This window comes from Topomyia yanbarensis, chromosome 3 (genome assembly GCF_030247195.1).
Source record: "Topomyia yanbarensis strain Yona2022 chromosome 3, ASM3024719v1, whole genome shotgun sequence".
Lineage (NCBI taxonomy): Eukaryota > Metazoa > Arthropoda > Insecta > Diptera > Culicidae > Topomyia > Topomyia yanbarensis.
The window spans coordinates 155,292,075-155,312,677 of NC_080672.1; the positions used below are offsets into that span (position 1 = coordinate 155,292,075).

At 35.2% G+C, this 20,603-nt stretch overlaps 1 protein-coding gene across 28 annotated transcripts in view; it reads right to left on the reverse strand.

Annotated features, from left to right (window-relative positions):
• The window catches only part of LOC131692185 (protein muscleblind), a 782,320-nt gene that overhangs the window by 713,514 nt on the left and 48,203 nt on the right, over positions 1 to 20,603 (reverse strand). For 7 of the 28 annotated variants that reach the window (XR_009305926.1, XR_009305925.1, XR_009305924.1 and 4 more), the window contains exon 1: positions 6,130 to 7,521. The exons of 1 other annotated variant lie outside the window; for it this stretch is intronic. The gene's annotated coding sequence lies outside the window, so the exon portion shown is untranslated. Of the gene's footprint in view, positions 1 to 6,129; positions 7,523 to 20,603 lie in introns of those variants that run through there. 20 more of the 28 variants (XR_009305932.1, XM_058979081.1, XM_058979071.1 and 17 more) reach the window with 7 other exon arrangements.

A 20,603-nucleotide genomic window follows, 5' to 3' on the forward strand; every position in this document is an offset into this window, starting at 1 on the left:
ACTTCGCTTATTCTAGTCAATCACGGAGTAGCAACTACGAATTGTACAGTCATCATGCTCATGCTTATGCTTTAACAGTTCTTGATGAAATAGTATGAAACTTTTTTTTGATGATAAAACAGTTTTTGGGATGGCTAAACAACGTGATGTGGCGCCCTCAAAATATATTATAAAGTTGTTTGTTTTATTTGTTTAACTAAGACCATTAAGTAAAAAACGAGTATTGTAGTTAAAACGGATACGTAATTTGTGCAGCTTAAGTATAAGTCCTATAATCAACACAAAAATTAGATTTTCGAAATAACACTAAATCTTGTCGATCTATGTATCTAGAAGATATCTTGCATTATATAACATAAAATGAATGCAGAAATACACTTTTACATTCATTGTGGTATCGGTTTAAAACAGGATTTTCTTTGTAATCGTACACATCAACTCGTAATATCGAAACTGGAAGTGCGATCGGTATGAAATTCGTTAGAGATTCATAGGGGTATAACACCTTTCATATTTGAGTATAAGTTAATCTTGTTAATCAGTCATCTGAGAGAAACCGTATCGATCTAAATCGTAATTTTCAACCTGTAGCTCCAGAAGTAAAAGTCGAATGGGAAAAGTCAATGGAGTCTCTGATCCTTTCATTTGATTTTTTTGTGAAAATCAGTTTAACCATCTCCGAGAGTATGTTGTCACATTTTTATTAACTTTTATACGCAGACATTTGTCAAACTCAACGAACGGAATCGAATGTTGTTTAAAACTTGGACCTTCTGGTTTTGGTTAGGTAGTTAAATCCCAGAGTGATTGCATAACCATTTTTTGAGAAAGGTAAAAACCTAAACTGAAACTATTTAACTATTGCTGCTACGGATGTAGTTGTCTATTCTATATCTATATGCGAATATGTAGTTGTCAACTATATATTTGTCACAGTATAAAATAAAGATAAAATAGCATTCTCGGCTATATGGGTAGCAACTGGTTCATTACCTGTGAGTGATGTTTCAACATCCACGGTGGTTGATACTCGAAAAAAGTCTTCAGCCGTAATATTTATGCATTCCATCCTTTAAGAATCTCACTGAGCTATGATAGTTGTGTATAAACTCTATCCGAGAAACGTATTCAGCACCATTTAAATAGGTGTTCGCCATACGTACTGGAAGAACCACTGTAAATTTGATATAAGTTGTAAAGAAGTATGCGCCCACTGAAAAGCTTCCGCAATTCTAGTGGTCTCTACGGTTCGTCGCGGTATTTACCGCACCCGCACCGCAACATCTGTAGTTCGGTGAGACACTTTTTCTCGCACTTAAAAAAAATTGATAATTGCTGTATTAAAAGTGGATTAAAACTAAGACTTTTACCATTTGAGATTTATTTCCTTGGTGACTGCTTAGTAACGGCATTGATTGGAAAATCCATCTGTCAGAACGCTCGTGTTTTACTTTTCACTTTACAATGGAGAAACATAAAAAACGTTATACAAATTGCCATAATTTTCATTGACTTGCTAATGATTTGAGAAGAAATTCGAATATAATATACATTCGACCTATCGATACTAAATGTTTTATATTTAGGTTATTCTAACTTAATAAACAGACTGCTATTAAGAAGGAAAATCCAGTTGGGTCCAAAATAATATGGCACTTTTTTACTACATATTTTGGACACTATTTGTTTTATACTTCTCAGTGAAACTGTACAAACGAAACATTTCGAATACATATAATGCGTAATCTTTATAGAGACAAAATTATTGGATCATTGAAAAACAATTAAATTGTACTCCTTAATCCAATTTAAAAATATATCGCTTCTCCAGATTCTATTTGGTAATCTTGGAATTATGAATTGTTTTAGATTTTTTCATCTTTCTCAAACATTATGCAACATAACTTTTCACGCATACTTCCGTTGGAAAGCTGGGCAAAGTTTCTATCAAATTAAATACCAATATGTTTCAGTTAAGAGTATTTTGTAAATTTCCTTGAGTAAAGTTATTCGAAGTTAGTGTTTTTATAGTATAGGGCATCGCGATTTTTTTTTTTGAAATTCTCAGCCGCACTTTTGTATTGTGAAAAATATCAAAGTTAGCTCAGACCCCAAATCTGTACATAGTTTTTGACTGCCGCCTACTTCAATTGAAGTTTTTGTTTTATGGGAAAATATGAGGGAAAAAACTTTCGAACTAGCCTTTAGAAAATTACAGTTCATATATTTTTTAAACGGAACAATCGCATTATTGGAAAGAGAATACATCCGTTTCATTGAATAATTAGTTAGAGTTTTGGATTATTTTGTCCATAAAACCCAAATTTTCAATGCATGAATAAATCATGCATTTTTTGCAGTTTTTCCAATGTTCAAAGAACTCTTTACCAGTTAAGATTGGATTAACTGCGGATAGATAAAATAAAAGTTTTAACATTAAGGTGTTATATGCCTTTTTGTGATAAAAATGTCAAGAAATTTTGAATTTACGTAAAGGCATAAAGCGATAATTTCGCTATATCAAACTTATAATATTTTGGTAGTACATTTTGCAGTTAAATAAACAGTAAAGGTTTGTAAAAATATATTCATAATTGGCGGAGTTACGGTTTTTTCCCCGAAACACCTTTTTATATCGGAGGTTTGCGGTGATCACGATTGAAGACCGATAGATCAACTAAAATCCCAAAAATAGTGCTTCCATCCCGGGAATTTTCTCATTCCCGGGATTCGGAAATACCGGAAAAGAGATGTTTAATTTATTCCAAAAGGCTTAGGTCCTACGAAAGAAATTCCTTAGGTAATATATTTACCGGAAAACATTTGGAGCGAGTAGTGAAGGCAGATTGTGCTTTTACAACTGATTTGCAGATCAATGAACTATATATCTTTAGGCTTGCTAATATGTTTTCGTGATTTTTTTAGGTATATACTCCAAGCCTTACTCAAAACACTGCTAAACAATGTTGATATTTTCATGCAAAAAAGCGTTAATTTGCCGGCCGTTATTCCGAAACATTTCCTTAAAGTAGTGTTAGTTATGCGCATGATATCTCTGCAACAAATAAGCCGATTGATCCGATTTTTTAACAGTGCTTTTAATAGTTAGATTTTGAATGAAAGGGCTTGCAATCAAATTAGTAATGGAAATGGCGAAACTTTCTTAAAAAATCGATGAGTGTTTGTTTCAAAACTTGGGATAGTTAGTAGTGATATCATACTTAACGCAAACGTTATTTAAAACGAGGAATGTTTCTGGAACGTCTACAGAAATAATTGGTCGGTTCATCGAATGCATATTTCGTCTAATTTGTTATACCGAAACTGTAATATCTGTAAATTTTTGGATGTATGAATAGAAATACATAGCGCTGTATCTGTCCAATATCATGTGCATCCAAACTCTTTGAATATCGCCTTCAAGGATGCAGACAGGATTTTTGAAGGGATAAGATCAAGCAATCGCCCGTAACAGGAAGTCGATGGTAGGCTTCATCCATCGCTGCACAGTTCGTCCATTATCTGCTTGTTTTTGATTCACACTTAATTCTGAATGATGCTGATCCTAATGTGACGGAAAAGGATTTTATATATCACATTTTGTCATTTGATCGAAAATAACTGCACACTGAAGCAGCTAAATCTTTTCATTCAAGATTACCAAAGTAGGTGCTTTGCATTAAATTGATCACATTGCATCGTATCAGAACAACGAATTCCAGTAACTTAAGCAGCTGCGTTTAGTATATCGCACCAATCGTAACCGTAATTACCAAAATTTAGGTTATACATATAGCCACGAAAAATCATCAAAAGAAGATTGAATGATGTGTAGGATACCAAATCGCCTTCTTCTGACAACTGCTTTTAGGACAGATATATGTACATGCAATTAAACGGGTTTTAAAACATTTCAATTTATTCTTTTGTTTTCAAGAAAATCATTACCCTTCTTATTTTTCTTCTGTATTCCCGGGATACCGAGATTTCCAAGGAAATTTATTATTTATTTCCCGAATCCCGGGAAGTTGAAAACCGTCGGGGAATGGAAGCTCTACCCAAAACTTAAAACAATCCATTAGTATAGGAGTATTCCCCGTACCTTAACGATTAGTTAAATAGATAATATTTTTTCCAGCATTCGGAATGTTTTTCTAAAGAATCCCTGTTTTAAGCTCTAAAAGTTGTATTTGAAAATTCTCATCTACAAAACGAAAATTTATGCAAAAAAAGGAATCGTTACGGTACGAGAAAAATTAATTATGATCAATTGAAAAAAAAATTGAAGAAAATCAGTTGAGTGGTTTTTCGACAATCGTGATCACGGAAAAACCATTTTTGAAAAACCGACATTTCGAGATAGAGTTTAAAATTTAAACTGAACTGTTTAAAATTTTAATTAAAATTTATGTCACTGTCAATCAGATGAGTTTTAGAAAATCCCTACTTGACATGTCGTACAGCTCACTACTATTTGGCCCTTATCGCGGCCCAGTTTTGTACAAAATCATTTCTACAAACATTCATTTGATAACTTCAGTGTTTTTGACATTTTCTTTATATTGTATTAATCTGTTAATCGTAAATTTCATCAGCAAACTCTCACCCTGTTTTCAACACAAAACTTGCATGTATGAAATACTGAAAACCGGCAAAAACATTAAACAAATTATGCAGCGTCTGACATTATTTTTTGGCATACAGTCCACCTATCTGGCTCTTATATGCGTTATATAACAGCTCAAAAAAACACAATGAAGAAAAAGAAGAAGAGGAATAACATAATTTCACTCTAAAAATTAAACGACTTCGGTTTTGGCTTCGAGCCGTTCTAGGTTCACGGTAATGTTTACAAAATCCATATAAAAGGACAATTTCGAGCACCTGATCTAAAAACGAAATCAGCATTAGTTTTCTAGTAATTAAATTCATATGGAACAATTCTACCTGCTCAGCGATTATTATCATTCTATTTATATAAGTTTCACAACGAACTTTTTTTTACCGAAATCTGTTCCAAAGTGTCAACCACGACGCATGGAATCGAAACCCGAAAATGAAGCTAAGAAACAAACAAGGGGGAAAATACACAGCAATATTCATATATGTATAACCGTCAGCGCTCCACTCGTTTGCGTCTTCCCGTGGCACTTCGACACAATTCCCAAGCCTACTACTATACCATAGTTACGGTGTGGTCTGTGGTGGTGTGCGACCAGTCGTGGTGACTGTTCTTTTCGTTTTGGTTACCTATTTTCCCTTTCGTTTTGCCGAGCATTTCGAGCTGAGCAAGAGTCCCCACAAAACACTTGGATAACGTACGTAGTCCGCATACAAGTAAGTTTCTGCGGGGGCTCCAATTCCCGTGGTTTAATCGCCGTAGTCTCAAATACATGTACAATCCGACTTTGCTTAGCATGTTTCGTGTGCAGCTAGTTCGAAAGAACCCGGACACGTGATGTGGTATGTCTTATGGGTCACCGTACATAGTGTTCCTACAGTCCATCGAGTTTAGTCTTGTTCACGAACAAGTTTTCAAGCGTAACCAATATTTATGAATAAGTATAGAAGGAGGCACATTTTGCCAAAAAGTAACTATGCTTCAATTTCTAAAAATGGAGCAACATTTCTAATATACGCTGATATAAGGGAAACCTCAACTATTTGAATGATGATATCGATTTTGTTGACTGTCGAGAACCCAATATAACGCGTGAGGTATAAGAAATCAACTCTCGGCCCTTATCTCGGCTCGATTTTACTCCTTTTATTCACTACTGAACCAGGCGCAACGCCACATTTTGTTGCAACACTTCAAAAGCTGTAAGTGTGTATATATGTGAGAAACCGCTTTTGGAGACATTGCAGCGGAACGCCTATACAGTAAAAGAAGAAAAACAAGTTGAATAAACATCAAATAAAGTAGATTCATGCTAAAAGCAGCGATTGACAAAGTTTAAAGTGGTCTGCTTTGGGTGCGCAAAACTTTCTTTTTTTGCTCACTGCCAGAATGTTGAGCTTTTCATGAAATTTTCATCAACTCTCTTTTGTTCGTTGGAGCGCTGCAATTTGTGCAGATTTTATGAGGATATCACAGTATAACATTAGGAGAAAAATTTCTACACCTACATTTTTTTAATGCTGACGAGTCGTTTCTCGTTGGGTCCGTTGTCAAGTCGTGCTTCGGCTGTTTTTTGTTGATGACTACAACTTCCCTGCTCTGCTTTATTTTTTCGCCGTAAGTCGTATCAATTCGGATGGTGATGTATTACACTCTCTATTTTCACGTACACACCTCCGCGCTCCGTCACACTTTCTACGGCTTTTGTGCTGCGACTGCGGTGTACCTCTTAAAAATATTTACGATTTTCCCGATTGGAATAATTTTTCACACACTGATTCTTCTCTTCGCAAGCGATTGGTTGGGGCGATGAATTTTCTTCTATCTTGCACCTCCTTCTTACGAGCCGTTCGGCAATATACTATGGCCTAGGTGAAGGTTAAACAAACTTTCGATAATTTTGATGAATTTTCATGAGAATATTTTTAATGGAGCATTCCTTTTTCTCGCTGCTGACGAATACAACACTCAACTACACTTTTTTGTTACTTGGTGGAGAATGCACTATTAGCAACATGTACCCAATTGAACTTTCCCTCAGCCAACATAGCAATACAAAATTTTCTGCTGATTGTTGCTTTTGTCTTCCATTAATTGCTTGAAGTTATAATCGTTTGTTAGCTTACACACTTGCTAGTGTTTTTACTTCAGTTTCAAGTGCCAAGCGAATGACAAAGACACAGAAAACAAAGATGACCGCATGTACAATGACAGTAGGAGAAGTGTTTAGAAGCGAATGCGAGCCTATTGTTCTTCTTGGCATACGCCTACTGTTTAACTGTGTCACCGGTCACGCAAAGCTACACGCTGTTTCGGCAGAATACGGAAATAAGGATTACTGGGAACCGTGGGCGGGAAATAAATGAATCGAAACGACTAAGCGGCTTCTTGTTCTTTGCAAACTTGGCGCAAAAATCCTGATCGTTTTAGTTTTCGGCAGAGATGGAGCGTTTTTATGTTTTCACGTTATAGTTTACTTTTCGCCGGTTGGATAGTTGGAAACAACACACAGGAAACTTTATCAACTTCACGATTTTCTTTCGGTTTGCTGTAGCTGTCACTACAATTTGACTACTCGAATCGGTTTGAAGCAACGATTTCCCTAATATTATTCTTTCTCGGGAAATAAGGTGGTCTTGTGTTTTCCGCGACACGGCACAGACACTTTCGGCGTTTTCCGTTCGACTCTCCACTTCGCTGTTGCGACAAGTTTTTCTTCCCGTTTCGAACAGTAAATATTTACTTTTTCGTTACTTTTGGGATGCAAGAGATATTATATATGTGTAATATATAGTGATATATCGGATTTACATTAATAAGCAATAAGCGGCAAAATTTTTTGCGGGGATGCGAAACAGCGCGACCTTCTTTAAACGTTGTCGCTCGTAGACTGACTCGAACGAAAACTCTAAATTTATAACCGAGCACAAAAAGTCTTGATGGTCTGTGGCGAAGCTCCAAGAGCACGAGCGCATACACATCCTCGGGATCACCCTTTGGATATCGTGGTACTATCGTATAATTCACACACCGAAGTCCGCTCACTCACCCAGCTAACCGTACATTCACGGCGCGAATTTTCGCTCTAGTATTCTCTCGCCATCGATTCCGAATCGCTCTCGCTGCATGGCCGAAGAAGCCATTCGTTTGTCAGCAAAAGCACGTGTGTATGTGTGTTTATGGTTAGTCATAGCACGAGCAGGGCGATATAATAAAATTTATCCGTTACGAGTGAGCATTCGCGTTTGCACGAGAGATACCGTCAGGGGAACAAATCAACGAGAGATTCGCTTGTTGTGGTCTTGTTCTCTTCTGTTATACACAATGAAACCACGTGTGCGTATAGTTGCTATAAAAACACACACGTGCGATTTTTCGTGGAATATGTTCGCTATAAAGAGGGGACCGCATGAAGCAATCGACCATCTCGCTGAAGGAATGAGAGAGGATAAATGTGGATTCCAGACAATGTGCACGTGGAACAAGAGAGCTACTGCGGAGAGGTTTTGGTGTAGAATATTTTATGCTTGAAGATAATGCATCTTTTGTGTTCCGTTTATCCCATTAGGCAGATATACAGCTAGCGCGATATTAGATTCTGAATAGTTGTTTGTTCATTGTGATACTAACTAGTGAGGTATCTGTAAGTAAAAATGTGCACTGAAGTCTTTTTATACGGTTTTTTATGCAGATTTTCCAAGTTGTGCGGTTTTTATGCGAATTTTCAAAGTTAAGTGGTTTTTTATCCAGATTTTCAAAGTTATGCGGTTTTTATGCGAATTTTTAAAGTTATGCGATTTGTTTTATGCAGCTTCCGTTTAATTTTTAGGGAATCACCTGAAGCAAATTTTATCGAAAGATAGATATCAATGCACATGCTCAAACAAAAGACATGAAATGTTCATATTTTTATTTTAGATTACTGTGAAGACCCGATTTTATCAACCCCCGATTTTATCTATCTCCGATTTTATCAGCTTTTTGACTCAATTTTATCAGCTTCATATGAAAGTCTAGATCAATAATGACTAACTAACGTCGCTTTGACCACATTGGTCACCTACAACAGTTCTTGATTCCATATAAGCAGTAAAAGAAAATTTTAAAACTGAATGTGTGCTTTTGATGCCAAATGTCTTGAAAATGCATGAAACGTCGAGATTTGATGTAATCTCGACAAACATTATTGACTAAAATTGACTTTTTTGGGTTTTGGCACATTTTTGCCTTTCTCTTAAAGAAAGGTTATGCAATCACTCTGAACATCGCTAACCTAATCTTTTTGCCTTTCTCATATAGAAAGGTTATGCAATCACTCTGAAAAACATCAACCTAATCCCGGCCCGGAGGGCCGAGTGTCATATCCCATTTGACTCAGTTCGTCGAGATCGGAAAAAGTCTGTATGTGTGTGTATGTATGTATGTATGTGTGTGTATGTGTGTGTGTATGTATGTGCGTATGTGTCAAATAATGTCACTCATTTTTCTCAGAGATGGCTGGACCGATTTGCCCAAACTTAGCCTCAAATGAAAGGTGCAACCTTCCCATCGGCTGCTATTGAATTTTGGATCGATCGGAATTCTGGTTCCGGATTTACGGGTTTCAGACTACGGTCACACAGAAATTTCTCATATAAACTATAGGAAAAATTGAAAATAGAATTTTTATTTTTGATACTGAATGTGTTCAAGGTGCATGAAACGTCGAGATTTGATGCAAACTCGAAAAAAAATTTGACTACGATTCACTTTTTTGGATTTTGGCACATTTTTGCCTTTCTCATATAGAAAGGTTATGCAATCACTCTGAAAAACGTCAACCTAATCCCGGCCAAATTTTTTTTTCAACTCGCATAAGATTTCTGGATTTTAACAGGGGCGTAGTTGATGCTTTACGGAGAGGGGTTACACCCCCCCCCTCTACTGTTCACTCCCCTCCTTTAAAAATCTCCTTAAATCACCCCTCAGACCACCACCCCATCCAGACCTCATACCCCTCCCTTTCAACCCCATTTTCTTTAAACCACCACTATATCACAAAGCATACCAATTTAAGCTGGGGAGTCGTTCGTTCATGTAACTTTCGCCCTCCTCACATACCCACCCCCGCATGACAAAATGAGTTAGCAAGCAGATAACATTGATCTAATGCTGATTAGGCTAATGGAGTATGATATTTTTTTGTTTCAAGTGTTTCACCGTCGACACGTAGCTCATCAAGTTCGTGGCTGGCATGCCATTGTGTATAAGTGCAAAGTGTACTAAGAATGTAATGGACATTTCCACAATTATGTTGAACATAAAAAGCCTCCGTGCCATAGTTTAGAGAAATGAGAATGGCACAATTGCACTGCTAGGTGGATTAAAACAGGTTTTTGACTGAGTATTACTGATTTGTTATGTGTATTGTTTTATGTAGATTTTCAAACTTATGTGTTTTTGCCTTTCTCATATAGAAAGGTTATGCAATCACTCTGAAAAACGCCAACCTAATCCCGGCCCGGAGGGCCGTGTGTCATATCCCATTCGAATCAGTTCGTCGAGATCGGAAAAAGTCTGTATGTGTGTGTATGTATGTGCGTATGTGTCAAAAAATATCACTCATTTTTCTCAGAGATGGCTGGACCGATTTGCCCAAATTTAGATTCAAATGAAAGGTGCAACCTTCCCATCGGCTTCTATTGAATTTTGGATCGATCGGAATTCTGGTTCCGGAATTACGGGTTTAAGAGTGCGGCCACACAGAAATTTCCCATATAAAATATAGGAAAAATTAAAAATAGAATTTTTATTTTTGATGCCAAATGTCTTTAAGGTGCATAAAACGTCGAGATTTGATGCAAACTCGAAAAAAAAAATTTGACTAAAATTCACTTTTTTTTGGATTTTGGCACATTTTTGCCTAATCCTAATTTTTTTGACTGGCATAAGATTTCTGGATTATAGCAGGGGAGTAATTGACGGTATACGTAGAGACCCCCCCCCCCTCTCTACTGTTCACTTTCCTCCCTTTAAAATTCCCTTAAATCACTCCTCAGACCACCACCCCATCCAGCCCTCATACCCCCCCCCTCTCGACCCCAACATCTCTAAACCACCACTATATCACAAAGCATACCAAATTAAGCTGGGGAGTCGTTCGTTCGTGGGATTTTCGCCCTCCTCACACACCTACCCCCGCATGACAAAATGAGTTAGCAAGCAGATAACATTGAGCTAATGCTGATTAGGTTAAGTATGATATTTTTTGTTTCGAGTGTTTCATCGTCGACACGTAGCTCATCAAGTTCGTGGCTCGCAAGCCATTGTGTATAAGTGCAAAATGTACTAAGAATGTAATGGACATTTCCACAATTATGTTGAACATAACCAGCCACCGAGCCATAGTTTAGAGAAATGAGAAAGACTCATTTGCACCGCTAGGTGGATTAAAACAGGTTTTAATGCGGATTTTCAAAGTTATGCGGTTTTTTATGCGTATTTTCAAATTTATGCGTTTTTTATGCGGTACCGCATAAAAAAACTTCAGTGTATATTTTTATTCTTAGTTTGCTTTTTATAACACCTACTCGATGGATATTTATTGGACTGGCCTCAGCCTTCGATTTATATGAGATTTTGATGTAGAGTTTTTCTAGCTAAAATGGCACGTTTTCGACGTTGAGATTGGTTCCTTGCCATACAATGCCTTCTCATCAAGATTAAGGAAGAAAAGGTTTTAGAGATAGGGATAGCGAAGGCACAAAAGTAAACACATAAGTTGCACTTTTACTCCCGGATGTATAAACAATACTACTAATTGACATAAAGTGATACAATCTCATATTCGTACACCGCTATGCGGAATGCATATGCGCATTTTACAAGGAAAAAACCGATTTGATCCACCTATCAGTGAGATGAGACATTACTTACTCATATCATTGTTGTATTACTTATTAGCTTGCCGAACACACGCAAAGTTGGCAAGCAACTAGATGTGAAATAAGCACAGTTTCGAGCCCTGAACGAATAACACTTCGAATAAACTGAATAAAAATAATAAAACAAATAAAAAATTAAAAATAATTGTGAAGCAAAAAAATATAAAAAAAAAGTTATTCATAAAATGGATAGAATGATTAAGATAAATCAAATTTATAAAATAAATCAAATCAGCTCAAAAAAAAATGGACAATATGCGAAAAGTAAAATTAAGAGAGTAAATAAAATTGTTTTAAACTAACAAACTGTCATCCAATAATAAAAAGAACTGAATAAACCGAATTAATAAAATGAAGAAACTGAATATTCTGAAGAGTTTGTGAAAATCCCATTTCAAAGAGCACGTTTTCGTTCTTCTTTTCTTGGCGGCGTTTTAAGAATATCTGGTTTTTGTTCTTTATTGATGGGCCTTAACTAGTCAGGAAATCTAGAAATCAGGGATTTGTCTTGGAATTATAAGATGTCTTTTTGGTCACAGAAATCTGGAAAATGATTTTTGTACAGAATAGAATTTTCAGGTCCAGTGTTTTAACGCGTAATTGGAAATATTAAACTGAAATAAGGCCACCTGTAAATAGCATTGATTTGCATTGAAATATATAGAAAAGAGTGTCAAGTGTCTAGGTTATGTTGGCAATTATATTATTGTCGTTTGCACAAAAGCCGTACATTCAGTCGATTACAATGCAGTCTCTTTCCACCCCTCCTTATCACTTAAGAATTGTTTCGTTCGGAATTCTATGGGTTTGTGAGTCCTACATAAAACAATATCATGACAAAGAAATGGTTCAAACTACCAGAATGAGTATTTAAATTCATTGAAAAGCCAGTGGCTATTGAAAGTGTCCCTGGAATGCTTTTAAAACACGAACATTATTGAAATTACAATTCGTATTTTTTGCAAATTAATATGCTTTCTGTCACATTGATCATGAAAGATGTATATTGGGGTTTTCAGTACGACTCAGTATCAGTTGTAGGTACACAGTAATATGTATGACACAAATTCATTAAGATCAACTATCTGTCCAATGCATAAACTGTGATTGTAGTCCTCGCTAATTTAGATGAAGAATACGGAGCACTCAAACGAAACGTCTATTGAATTGTCCAATTCCCATACTAATTCTGGCATTGAAGCTTCAATTGAAGCGTTCTCAGCATGAGGCAAATTTAGGCAATTGAAACCACCGTTATAAGCTAAAAGCATCCTTTTACTGGGACGCAAGAATAGTTCGATAGTTCAGGGGTCTTTGGGCGCCATTTTTCCCGGATCTAATTCGTGGATATTTTTGTAATTTGATCCGTTATTTTTATGTTTATTTTTATTCAAATACAATGAATAATTGTCAATAATATCAACCCAAAACAGGTGTTGTCAATTTTCAAATGAAACATTTGAGCATATATGTTGTTAAAATTCAGTAGAGATACGAAAAGTTTATAAAAGTGCACTTGGGATGTCTCTTTTCAACATTTTTGTCTTCAAGCAACCATATTACCCAATTTAAAATACCCAAGGATTTCCGTAATTATGGTATATACAAACGCTCAATATATAATTGAATTAAATTGGAGTTGAGGTAGTTTTCGGTTTTTGGTCATATGACTCTCCTTAGTGCAACGTTCGAAGGAATAGCCTCTCATCTTCAGAGAAAAGCAGGGTTTGAACATAAATTAGTTATAGTTTTCTCATAATACAAATATTTGGCAATTTTTTCCAGGACAAATAATTTCTTTTACAAGTAGAATGTAATATTTAGTTAATTTCCGCAAGTGGCTTTGTTCTGCACTAAAATGCAAAACTGTCTATAGGCAAAAAGAAGAAAAATATAGGTTTGTTTTCTTTAACCTGAACAAATACGAAACTTACTTCCCATCAATACTAATAAATTTAAAATCATGACGTCAGCAACGCCTGCCATTACCAGATATCGTTTTCAATAATGAATCTCTTGTTTACGTTGAGAAGGTTTCAAATTTAGGTATTATTTTTCAACAAAACCTAGAATGGGATAATCATATTAATGGGCAGTGTGCAAAAAATCTATGCCGGCTTAGGCTTAGCGGTCAAAATAAGGCTTTTCAAATCCCTTCTACTTCCGCATCTAACTAATGGCATAGAGCTAACGTCGAATGCTTCCGTCGCTGCGCTGAACAGATAAAAATTGCGCTCAATGGATGCATTCGTTGGGTATTGAATATATCTAGATTTTCAAGTGTCTTTTATCTCCACGACCGGATGTCCGTTCCATGTTTTTCTCAAGATGAGATATTGTCTTATGCTCTACAAAATAATGCATCAAGGCCCAGATTATCTATCAGTAAAACTCAATTCGGTTAGTAGTACACGAACCAGGAATCTTATTGTGCCACGACTCAATTCTGCACATTACTGAGACTCGTTCTTTGTGCGAGCAATCATATTGTGGAATCAGCTTCCAGTTGAAATTAAAAATATTAATTCTCGTAAGCGGTTTCATCATGAGTGCTTAGATTGGTTAAGGGAAAGGAATTAGAATTAATTTATGTTTAATTTAAAAAAAGCTGATTTTTTTTATAGATAACTTTTAATTATGATAATTGTTAGTATGTGGCCAAATGAATTCCGATTGTAGAAGCAAAGAAGGAAAAGTCCTTACTCCACAAGTATATTGTTAATTCAATAAATAAATAAATAAAATACATCGCAAGATTAAATTAGTTTGGATACTAACAAATATTTCAGATTAGTTGAAGATCTTATGACACATCTTAGAAATGGATTTGGAAATATAAGGATAGATCTGAGTCGTGACAGTTGCCACAAACACGATTTGGTGAGAGATCTGGAGTGGGGAGGGGCGACAAGTGAGGAATGGTAAATGATGGTTAGTGCTGTGACCAATGCGTCCAGATAGTTTGCTACCGCGACAATAAAAACTCACATTTTCACACGAAAAGTTATTGGCACTCACACAACTTCTCCGGATAATGAGCCAATGAGTTAATCACGGTATCCTTTTAGTGCTCACTGCCTTGCTGTCACTACTCCAAAACACGAAAAAACAAGTCTATCGCATTTCTTTCCCTCTTTTCTTTGTGTATATTTTGACGTTTTTATTGATTTCCACGAAATTAAAATATTATCACCTTCTCCGGTAATAAGGAAAAAATCAAAAAAAAATTATCCATAAAATTAGTGTTACACTATTTGTGGAGACGGAGAATTTTGCGACCCATCTTATCTCGGAAAAGTTGGACATCGGATAAGCTTCTTCTCGCATGAGTGAGAGGGAATTACAATACCATGTGACATTATTTTTGTATATAGCGCGAAATTTTGATTCCTTGCATCTTTATTATACATAATGCAACTGATAATTTTAAAACGCCATAATTAGTATAACATAACGCTTTCAAAAGAAGATACAATTTCACAAGAATTTTGTTATTCACAAACACAGCTGCTCTCGGTGATGCTACGAGTATAATATGAATATGAATTATGTTAGAAATCTATTTTCTCAGTACAAGGTGGATTACTTGGTGATCTGTGCATTCATATACCACCCAACGTCTATCTCACGACTGAACGCAATGCTTAATCCAACGGATAAATACATCGACTCTGTACAAAGCTACATGACAGCCATGAAAATGATATATACGCTTTTCATAATATTACCATAGCTGAGAAACAGCTGGCTGTTCGATTTGGCCAGCGGTCCGAATTGGCCCACTTCCCCCTATATATTTGCACGATTTTCAGGGTTCATTTTATTGTGCACGACATTTAGTATAAATTTATTCGTGAAACATAATTACATTTTCTCGGATGGACCTAATTTTTTTAAGAGATTGCGCAATATGTGTTTCCTGCCGATGAACCACAGAAAACTGAATAATTTTTTGTTTCTCCCTATTATTTTGAAGAAAAATGAACGAATTTTACAGTAAAATATAAGATTTTTCAGTTTCCATGAAACCATTTTCCGAAACTCGAACTTTTTCCCATTTTTTTGGTTCATCGAATAATTCGTAAACAATGAATGTAAAAATAGATCTTCAAAATCGTAAAACAAAATATCTTTCGGTTTGAACACTTTACACCAGACGCTTCCCTTAAACTGGATAATCCATAATTGTTCATAATTAAAAAATAAAAATAAAATATCATTGCATATCATTTTAGCCGATTTAATATTGCCATTATCGCATATACTTAGTTCGAAACAAAGAGATGAGAAATAAGGAAACAGTAGACTCTATTACTATAAAAGTCACAATACCCTACATCATCTTTCGTATCGAAGCTGTGCGCTAAATTTCGTCAAGATCGACCAGGGCCATGCCCGGTCGTTTCCAATTAAATTCGAATCCTTCTTAAATTAGGAAGTATTTCTCAAAAGTTCCTATCGAAATATATCTATAAATCAACACCCTAACGACACAAATATATCTGTGTTTTTGCTAACATCACGATTTTTCGATAATCTTTCCATAAACATGCTAAACTCTAGCGATTACCACGCCAAATTTTCGAGCATTTTTTTCTTATTTTATCCTTCGGCCCCCGAGGATGGAACACGCATTGTCGCATCATATCTATACCGTTCACTGCCATGCCACAACTTCCATCCGCTTCAAAGCGGTTGAAATTTAAATTAGAAAGTGTAACCCACCAAATCTTGCTCGCTGGCTGTAAAGTTACAAGACCAGAAACAGTATTTCCTTTATACAAAGAAAGCATCGCACGAGTCCCTAATCTTTTGCGTTATCATCCGTTTTCATCATACCTATATTATCAACTAAACCGTGGAACGATTTCTCACCTTTGGATTTCACCGAAGGGTGCGATCACAGCCGGTAATCCAATCCAAAGAAAAGAAAAACAATGTCGCCAAAATCACTTTATTGGCCTCCAACAGAAAAATCACGCGACTTTGTCGTGTTTGATGTAGGTTGGAAGCTGGTAATCAACCAGATCCGCATACAAAACGAGCTATCGACATTACTTTATATGGGACATGAGCTTTCCCGATCCGAACCGTCTGCATGTACATCTCAATAAACTATTTTTCTTTATATGTAGAAAGCCCAAACACATTTCAAATCGTGTCGTATACAATCAGGAAATTGCAGGTTTGGAAGATTTTCCCTATGTGTAACCAAAGGCATGCTTTCGTAGTTATAATCCCGGTGGAAGACAGTTGCTAGCTTTATTCATGCACAAATGACCAGAAAAAACCAATAGTTAACAGCTTGGCGCAATCGATTTCAACCACCTTCACTTCATGCATCCCATTTCGAGTGCAGGTGATTGTAAAATAAAAAAACCGATTCAATGCACCTATCAGTGAGATGAGACATTTCTTACACAGACCACTGTGGTATCATTCCCTAGGTGGGATGAAAGCAGTTTCGAGTTATGCAAGCAATCTCGAAATAACTGAACAAATTATCGAAAATCAAGAAAAAATGAAATTAAAATAAATAACAAAGCAAAGAATGAAAAAAAAATGTTGTCAAATGCATGGAATGAGTAGAATGATTAATATAAATCATATTTATAATATAAATTAATCAAATTAGTGCAGCTAAAACTATTCAATACAATACATGAAAAACTATGCAACATTAGGAAAGTTATAAAATAATGGAATAAATTCAGTAGTTTCAAACTAACAAGTTCAGTAGTTTCAAACTAACTAGTTTTCATCCTAAAATGAATAGAATTAATAAAATGAATAATATAAATCAAATAAACAAAATAAATAAAACTTATAAAATGAATAATATGAATAAAATGATCATATCAACAAAATGCATCGAATAAATAAAATAAAGAAAATTAATAAAATAGATAAAATGAATAAAAAAAAACGAAAATGAAAAATTACACGATTTTTAAAAAATTATGAAACAATAAAGAAACTTATTTGTGTCAAATTAATAAGTTAGATGAAATAAATAAAATGAATAATTGGAAAAAATAGTCTAATTCTTAAAACGAAGAAACTGAAACAAATGTATTGGCAGAAAATAATAAATTAAATGCATAAAATAAATATAGTTAATAAAATAAGTTAATTTAATCATATAAATAAAATACATGACATGAGTCAACTGATCAGAATGAATCTATAGAGCGCAACGAATAAGATAGCTCAAATGAACTAAAAAAAATAAAATCCATGAAATGAATAAACTGAAGAAATGAGTACATAGAAATTAAAAAAATAAGATTTCATCAAAGTAAAGGAATTACCTATTACCTATTACCAAATTACCTTAATTAGTTATCAGGACACGGGAACGTACAATTTGTTTTGGAATTCAAAGATGTCTGTGGTCACAGATTTCTTCAAATTTCAAAAAGTTTTTGTTCATAATAGAATTTCCTGATTAATTCCAGCTTTTAACGCGTAATTGAAAATAGTGAACTGAGATAAACTCACATGTGCTTTCAAGCCCCTTCCAAAGAGAACGAAAGAGAGAGAGAATGCATTGCGTGAATGAGACAGGTAGATATTTCAAAATATTCATTTGCATTGACGTAAATAGAGGCTAGAGTGAAAGGTAGGCGATTATTTTATTGTCGATGGTTATGTTAGAAAACTTTTAACAAGCGTAGAGTTAAGACGAAAACTTCATATGATTAACAACGATAATAACACAGTTCTAAAGTAGAAGGGATTTTTTTAGAAATGGCGTTTACCATTAGACTCTAGCAGATCCTTATTAGTTTTGCATTTATTTTAAAAGAAATGGGTGGAATGCTCTCATACGTTTAAGATGATTTCCGAGGCCCGCAGGGCCGATTCTTATGTACACACCAAAAAGATCTGAATGTTATCGTTGACGTAATTGCAAACATGACTCAATTCAACAACTAGTAATTCACAAAATGACGAAACATTACCTTGTTCCGTTTAATTTTACATGCTACACATACTTTACATGCCCAATGACATAAAATTACACTTCCTACAATTCAGAACAAACGCTATATGTGGAGTAATTTTACATGATTTACGAAATTAAACGTCATGTAAAATTAAAATCAAACGTAAAACTACGTCATTTTTGATGCTCGTATATGTCATGGTCAGGAGACGTAAATTTACACTATTTTTTCTAGGTGTGTTTTTTTTAAAAATATAAAAAAATTTCCGCATTACCGCGCTGTGCGGTGCGGTAAATAAAGTGCGGTTGCGGTAAGCGGTGCGGTTTTATTATTTTTTTGCGGTTGCGGTTCGGACAATCCATTTACCGCCCACATCCGCACCGCGACGAACCCTACTTCTGACTGCAATTTTTCTAACTTATAACCATCGGATCGATCTGAAACATATCGGAAAATGAAAAGCGAAATAAATAACTCCAAAGCAACGGCGTAGCCAAGAGAAGGTTTTGGGGCTTAACACCATACAACCCCTCCCCCGCCCCCAACACACCCAAAAAAAAAAATTGGATTGAAGTTGAAAATTTATTGATGCCGACTGATTTAATTCAATATTACAATAACAATTTTCTGATCCGTAGTTTGATAACCTGTTGTTGTTAACATCATGAGGGCTTTTGATAAATTGTCGGAATGGGGTCCTGATATGTATGTATGTATATTTTATGATTTTTTCATAAAACATACTATCAATTGTGGTCTTTCGAATGCAAAAAAAAAGAAATCCATTTCACTTGCTCCATTTTTAGATATCAACATTTGAAAAAGTTGTGTTTTTTTTGCTAAAATTGCTCATAACTTAACATAAGGTAAATAATATTCGCCTCAATAAGCTCTAAAAGTTTTGTGAAGACGCCATTGACGAAAAAAATTATTTAAAAAGTTATAACGAAAAAACTGATTTTGTAAGGGATACCCTATCACACAACATTTTAATAGCTGTAAAACTAAAACCATTAAAGTTACAAATATGACGTCTTTAGCAAAGTTGCTTGAAAAAGGTTGTTCTACAATTTTGCGGAACACTTCATTGTTTTATCTCTTCTTATTTCGAAAATAATTTTCAGATCGTACAAACAATAAGGACCACCCTAATGTCACCCACCTCAAAAGATGCCTCAATTGACACAGATTATTTGTTCCGAAGACATGAAATCTCTAGAGCCAGTAGTTTAGACACAAATATTTTTGACATCCTAAATTCTGGATTCGGACCACTGTGCAATGGCAGAAATGAATATTACATGTTCAGTACGATTTGCACATACATACAATGGATCGACAGCCACGATCTTGAGATACTATGTGATACTGAAACATCGCTTGAAACCAGCGGCGGATCATGGAGAAAGATCGGGGTGGTCCGGGTCCTGCCGCAAATTTTCAACTTGTTAAGAAATTTTAAACTAGTTTTAATTTGAAAGTAGCAACCCCTCACTGCATACTCCTTCCGGGCCGGCATGATTGACGATTTTTAGAGTGATTGCATAACCTTTCTATATGAGAAAGGCAAAAATGTACCAAAGTCCAAAAAAGTCAATTTTTGTCAAACATTATTTTTTTCGAGTTTACATCAAATCTCAATGTTTCATGCATTTTAAAGTCATTTGGCATCAAAAATACAAATTTGATTTTGAAAATTTTTCATTTCAGTTTATATCGGAATTTGCTGTGTGATTGCACTCTTCAACTCGTAACTCCGGAAGAGGAAGTCCAATCAATAAAAAATTCAATAGCAGCCGATGGGAAGGTTGTACCTTTCATTTGAGACTAACTTTGTGCAAACCGGTTCAGCCATCTCTGAGAAACAGAGGTCACATTTTTTCCACATACACACACATACATACACACAGACATTTTCCGATCTTGACGAACTCAGTCGATTGGCATATGACACACGGCTCTCCGGGTCGGGAATAGATTGACGAATTTTAGAGTGAATTAGAAAGGCAAAAACATTTTTAGCAAATATTGAAAGTTTTGCATTTTTTGGTGAGCAGTTCTATGTTTCATAGAAATTTAATCAATTTTAACTTCGCTTCCTATTAAATA